Source organism: Anas acuta, chromosome 11, assembly GCF_963932015.1.
Source record: "Anas acuta chromosome 11, bAnaAcu1.1, whole genome shotgun sequence".
NCBI lineage: Eukaryota > Metazoa > Chordata > Aves > Anseriformes > Anatidae > Anas > Anas acuta.
In genome coordinates, this window is record NC_088989.1 from 1,194,959 (window position 1) to 1,201,385 (window position 6,427).

The following is a 6,427-nucleotide window of genomic DNA, read 5'->3' on the forward strand; positions in this document are numbered from 1 at the left end:
CAACTTAGAGGTTTTGTAAGCAGACCTGCAGCCCCTGGATGCCCACCAGGCACACAGGACATGACCCCAGCACTCAGCACATCAGCACCCAGCCGTGGTGGGTCGGTGCTGCAGAGCCCCGGGGGCTGCAGGGTGAGAAATGGACAGGAGCGGGAGGCGAGCCCGTGGTTTTCCAACAACCTCTTTCAAAGCGGTTCAAGTATTTTAATATTATTATAAATATTTAAATGTGCTAAATGAAAGAGTGCGTGGGTGTTGGTTCGTTGAGCAGTTTCGGAAGGGAAATAATGAGACAAATGACCTCTACAAAGTAAAGCAGCAGCCCCAGAGGCTTCACAGCGCAGGGTTCAGCCTTTGATGGTTGCCGCTAACCGAAGGAGCGAGCGCTGGGGTCGGGGCTGATCCTCAGGAACACAGAGCCCTTGGATTTTTGAAAGCGTGTTTGATTGTTTCAAAGGCAGCCCTTGAAACAGAAAGAAGCTCCCTCCACCCTCTCCCCTACCTGTGCATGCGTTTTTCAGGCTCGGTGCTGGAGGTGCCGCCAGCTGCAGGTGGGGAGCGAGGGCAGTGCCTCGCCTGGGAGCGGTGCTGGTGCGAGGCACGATGGTGGGACAGGTCCTGGGGTTTTTTGGGGGTTTGGGCACAGATACTGCTAGCTGCTGCTAAGGGTGCCTGGCCTTTTCTCTCTGTGCACATCTGGCTGGATATGTAAGTGCTCTGTCCAGTAACAGCGACAAGGAGCAGCTCTGCTGCAGCCCCACCGTTATCCTCTGATCCCGTTCCACTCGGGATGCCACTTGTGCCATTTCTAAATGGCCTCTGTGTCCTCAGACACAACTCAGCAGCAGTGTGTCATGACTTTATTGTACGTTAGGCCAAGGAAGGACAGTGTATCTTGCCATGGAGTATCTTTATAAGCCTTAGTGGCTGCTCTGTGTCCCCCTGTTGTTTTATTTCATTTCAGCAGCGATAGGCACAGGGCAGGCATAAGGAGGAGGTAGTTGTATGGATAATCTTTCAACAGGAAATATTTCTTAACTGATAATTTGATTCCTCCTGGAGTTGTAAAGCAGTAACAAAAATTAAGACAAAACTCTGATTAATTTAGGCATAAATAGCGATGCCCTGGGTGCAGGGCTGCGTGCAGCATCCACCGGGGCTCCGTGGCTTCCCTGTCCTGTGCTAGGCAGGCTGCTGGCAGCCAGGCACGAAACGGAGCTGTTTGGCACCCAGTGTTGGCACTGCAGCCTGTTCCTTTTTCTTTAAGTGTACTTCAAGTAATTTTATGACTTCCCCTTTTCCTAACTTGCTGCAGAGTGCATCTCCTCTGTTGCTCACTTAAAGCAGTCTTCCCAACCCCAAATTTCTAGATTTATATGTAAATGCACTATAGATCAATTAAAAGATTAAATCCAACTTAGATGTGGGAATATAGAAGGAATATGCTCAATAAAATGTAATTCTCATATGCTGATCATTGTTTACAGTGATCAGAAATCAACTGGATTTTTTTTTTTTTTTAATTCCCCAATAATAATTTTTTACTCTGTGGTTGTTTTTTGTCTGTAATTTGTAGCTATAAAACATTCGTATATTGCAGAAGATGAACTCTGTGTAGAAGATATCCTGTGATCAAGGAGGCAGACGTATGAGCTGTGCTGGCAATAGAGCCCAGTGTGACCCAGCGCCGTGTGGTGACAACAGCTGGTGGCCCTGCAGGGCTGGCTGTCCCCATGCCTGCCCAGTCCCCTGCCTGCTGGGGGTGTCCGGAGCTGTGGCCTGGAGCTGCTGGGGGACTTGGGCTTTATCTCTGTGCCAGGTGATCCCAGCTGGGTGCCGGACCAGTTCTGGTCAGTAAGCTTGTGCTGTTCCAGTGGATGCAATGTGTTTAATACACGTTTACAAGTAAGTATCACGAAGGTGTTCAGCAGAAGTGGTGGTCAAAATTAATATAGTAACTGCACAGCACAGTGCTGGAGGGTGACCCAATGTGTCTCTCACCATAAAACAATCTCGACTTCGTGTCTTAACATAATTATCCTAAACAATACGCTTTGAGCCTGTGGACTTCACAGCTATTAGGATGCTTGGCTGTAGCCCATATGCTGCTTTTGCTTTTCAGGGCTGTTTTTGGTTTGTCCTGTATTGAAATAACATTGGAAATCATAATAAAAAAAAATCAATATCTCATCACAGTGTAATTGCATGAGCTACCCTTCCTTCTGATGAGCAGTCCTATGGGCAAGATAAACCTTTCATTAACCTTGAATTTTACATGTGCTACGCGTTTCAGAATTTAACTTCAGCTGAGACACACATGCAACCTCATCTTGTCTCCTTTGTAAGTGCCAGGGAGATGTAACAGCTCAGCACAAGGGGTCAGCTCATCAGCCTGCGACAACAGCATTTGAAAAAAGCCCTCCCAGGTCGACTCCTGCCATGGAAGCCCGCATATTTTAAAAGTAATATAGGCATAAGTGTCCACCATATTAGAAAATAAAATGTTGGCTCTCTGGGTAATTAGGAGACCTTTTAAAAAAAAAAAAAAAGTCCATAAACCTACTTCCCAGGATGGTGAAGAGCCGGCCTCAAGGAACAAGTGAGGGGCATCTGTGGACGGAGCTCACGCTTGTCTTGTTGTGTAGGAAATCAATGGTCAAAAGATAGATAGTGTGTAAATTAAAAATAAGCAGCAGCAAAGAAAAGGCTGGTACGGCAACGTTCTCTAGGAGGACAGAGAAGAAAAAAAGAACTCATTTGGCCACTACTTAATTTAGATGTGCTTAGGGACTCCTCTTGTATACGTTTAGGTTTTCTTTGACTGTTTGCTGTGTAATTTTTTTAAAGGTTCTTGCCAAGTTGCCATAGCAACTTCTGGATTGCAAACAGCACATTCACTGCCCACACGATATAAACTCCTTCCTGAAGTACGCTAGGATTGTTTTGTTCTGTGTTTTTTACAGGTTGAGACCCACTGCTAGCTCTGACTGCCCACCCAGTGGGGCTGCCAGGCAGCCCATGACCTCCTGTGCAGAAGCTCCCTGCCGTTTGAGGATGCGTGGCCCTGGGAGGGGGAGCAGGATGGGCTTTGTGCCGTGCACCTGAGCCTGATGAAGCAGGACAGTCAGAGTGCCTTTGCAAAAGAAAATGTGGTCACTGAAATAACATTTAATGGACATTTTGGGGAATCAGAGGCTTATGTAGACTTCTTGCTGCTCCTCGCTGCAGGGAGCAGAGGTGGCAGCGGATGCCTGCACTCCACAGCCAATTCTCAGCTGCTTTGAGTGATGTTTCTGGGCCTGAGCAAAAGCAGTATGCCTGCAGCACTTGTGATTGAAACCGTGACATCTTCAGAAATTGCATTTCCAGGGGTGTTCCTGAGAGGAGCAGGGGGCAGGAGGCCAGCAGCCAGTCCTGCTGGCACGCAGCCTGAGGGCAGCCAGCTGAGACCTTCTTTTCCTTCTGCAATACCTGCCTGTCAGATCTGAAGTGCCCCTTTGCCGGTCACGGTCATGAGGAGTCGTGTGGCAAGGCTGACCTCATCCCCTGAACTTCAGAGGAAAGCAAGGAAACTGATTACTAATGCATGGCAGGGGGACAGCTTCAGAAGAATGGCTTTGTCTCCTGCAAGGAACCACCAGGGCTGCAGGAAGGACCCCGGCTGATGTTGCTGGAGCTTGGGTAAGGCTCCGGATTGCTAAATCATCGCATAATGTCCGAATTCTTATCTGATAGCAGCTGCAGGAACAACCCCACCAAGTCCCCCAACCCACAGCCGTTTCGATGTTAGGCTACGAGTGCAAGATGTGGTCTGTCTAATGCAGTGTCCGGCTCTGCTGCCCACTGAAATGACTAGCAATGTTCCCGTTCGCTTCAAAGGTATAGAGTGAGGCTTTTGATCCCCACTTTGGGATTTTTATTTCAATTTTCAGAAAGCAGAGTCCACTTCAGCTATTTCTTCTAATGCAAAGAAAATTGATGAATCTTTGTTTTGAATTTATTTTTGTACTTTAAAGGGAATTTTTAGTAATTTAGTTTCAAAATGTGCTGTTTGCTTTGAATAATTTGTTTGTGGTGGTCTTTAAAAAGATATATTTTTTTCCTTTATTTTCTTTCAAATCACCACATGCATATGTTGTATTGGTGTGCAAGAAACACAAAACACTGTTTTTCATGAGTTGTTTTGGAATTTAATAAAAACACATACATCAAGCAAGTAAATACAGATGGTGGTTCATTGGCTTTACTTTTATTCCATATCAATCAAACCCACCAAAGTATCTTGGGTATTAAGAACACAGCACGCTCAACTGTAAGAACACATTTGCAATTATAGCACGGCTATTGATCACAACTCTGTAATCTGCATCTCAGAAGATACTAAGATTTCAGTCTGGAGCTTGATCCATTTTCTGAAGCTTGGCGGCTCTGTGTGGTGACGTGTTCCACTTCAAGCGGCTCCGGATGTGAACCCAAACCTGGCAGGGCTCCTGCAGGCCCCGTAAAAACTCTCGCTAGGCCCTATGCAGCTCACCTTGCAGCACAGGTTTTGGTACCTCTGGTCAGAGCGAGTGCTCCTACTACAGAGAGTTTTCTCCTGTGCTTTCCCTGCAGCCAGGGCTGGGCCTTCCAACCCCAGAGCGCTTCCCAGGGAAGATCTTTGGGGGCTGGTGCCTGCTGGGGTGGCTCATCGGCCCCTCCTGAGCTGTTCACTCTGGATGCCTATATGTACCCAGAGCTCTTAACAGATTGTTAAATTACTTCTAATGGCACCAGCTCTTTTCCCTGTCAGTTTGCCTTACTGCCCATTTCACATCAGCTTTTCTGACTTTTGAGTGCGTATGGGAGGTGATCGTGGCCCTGTCCTGCTGGCAGCGGGTGGCTCTGTGCCGGGGCTGGGACCTTGGCCTCCATCTGCTGTGCCCAGGGGGCTGCGGCCAGGGCCTGAGGGCTGAGCGGCCTCTGAGCTCTGGCTCTTGTCAGGGCCTCGAGTGCAGCCGAAATTGACCTAAAGGCCTCAATAAGGAGAAGTTATAAAAGCTGAACACAGCCTAACTGCCTCCTGGTGCCCTCCGCTCCTTTCCCCATTAGTAGGCGGCAGCATCGCAGGGCCATCGCTTTGCCCCACTTCTCAGGCGGTTTGATTGAGAGCTCATTGGTATTCCCAGTGCAGGTGCTGGGAAAACTTTCATTTATCATGAGTTGCGCTGCTAATGAAATATCCATTTCCCAAATCAACTGCTCAAATTTCCTGCCACTTGAATGACTTGATGTAGCATTGGAAGTATTGCTTTCGAGTGCTAACAGCCACTGAGCGCTAATGCACCGAGGAAAGGCTCCGAGTCCCTAAAAGCTGAGGTTTTTTACCAAAGCAAAGTATACACTGGCCAAAAAGTGTTTTTTTCTAATACAGTTTTGTTGTTACCATTGGAAACTCTGCATTTCCCTCTGTGTGGGTATGCCTTGCTCCGTTCCAAACGTATGCTAAAAGCAGTGCACAGAAGGGAGCCGGGCAGCCCGTGCCCTGCTCGTGGTGTCGGGTCTGTGATGCTGCTGCCCAGTCCACGCTCCCCACTCGTTCCTTAGAGAATAAAGAGCTCTAAACAAGGGAACCACACTTTCAGTTCATGCTACTGATGAAGGGAGTTCTTTCCAGCACGTCACTTGAATTTGTCCAGCCCTGAGCTGCATATTCCTGCTCTTTCCCTTATGCTGTCATTAATTGTCTTTTCTCTGCTTGTTTGTTTTCTCTTGTTTCCCCTCTGTTTGCTGCCTTCTCTGTTGCCAAAGCCTCTTAGCTAGCAATAAGCAGCATTTAACCACTCAAACAGTTGTGTGCTCACTTCACTGACCCCACGAAGCTACTCCATTGGCAGTGTGCTCACAAAACTCTAGGAAATAACGTGTCATCAATGTTAGTTATTGCTAAAATGTTATATTCTCAGGATTTGGTTTAAAACATGAGGTTTTCAGCCAACACTTATCCTTTACAACAGCAGCTTCCTTGTATGCTCAGTGGTCTGTGCCTGGATTAGACAGCGTTTACAGAGTCCTCTGTCCCCGTGGGACAGGGCCAGCCAGGCACCGGTGGCTGGGAGCTGAGTCTGGTCTGGGGAAGCCTCAGCAACAGGAATTAAGGAAGGTGTTTGTAAGAGAACTACTGGTTCGCGGTCAGGGTGCAAGCAGAATGCAAAGCCTAGCAAAGCAGGCTGAGCAAGCTGCGGAAAACAAAAATTGTCTGAGATGCATTGGCTTTGAAGGCATGGGGGGAAATAAAATAAATACTTGTTAAGATGGCTTTTAGGTGATGGAAGAGGGCAGCAAGGACAGAAAGTTTTGCCTTAAAGACATGTGTAAGAGAGAAAAGGGGAGGACCACCATGCAATATGTTTCCTTCATGGTTCATAGTATTGCAAATATTTCTAAG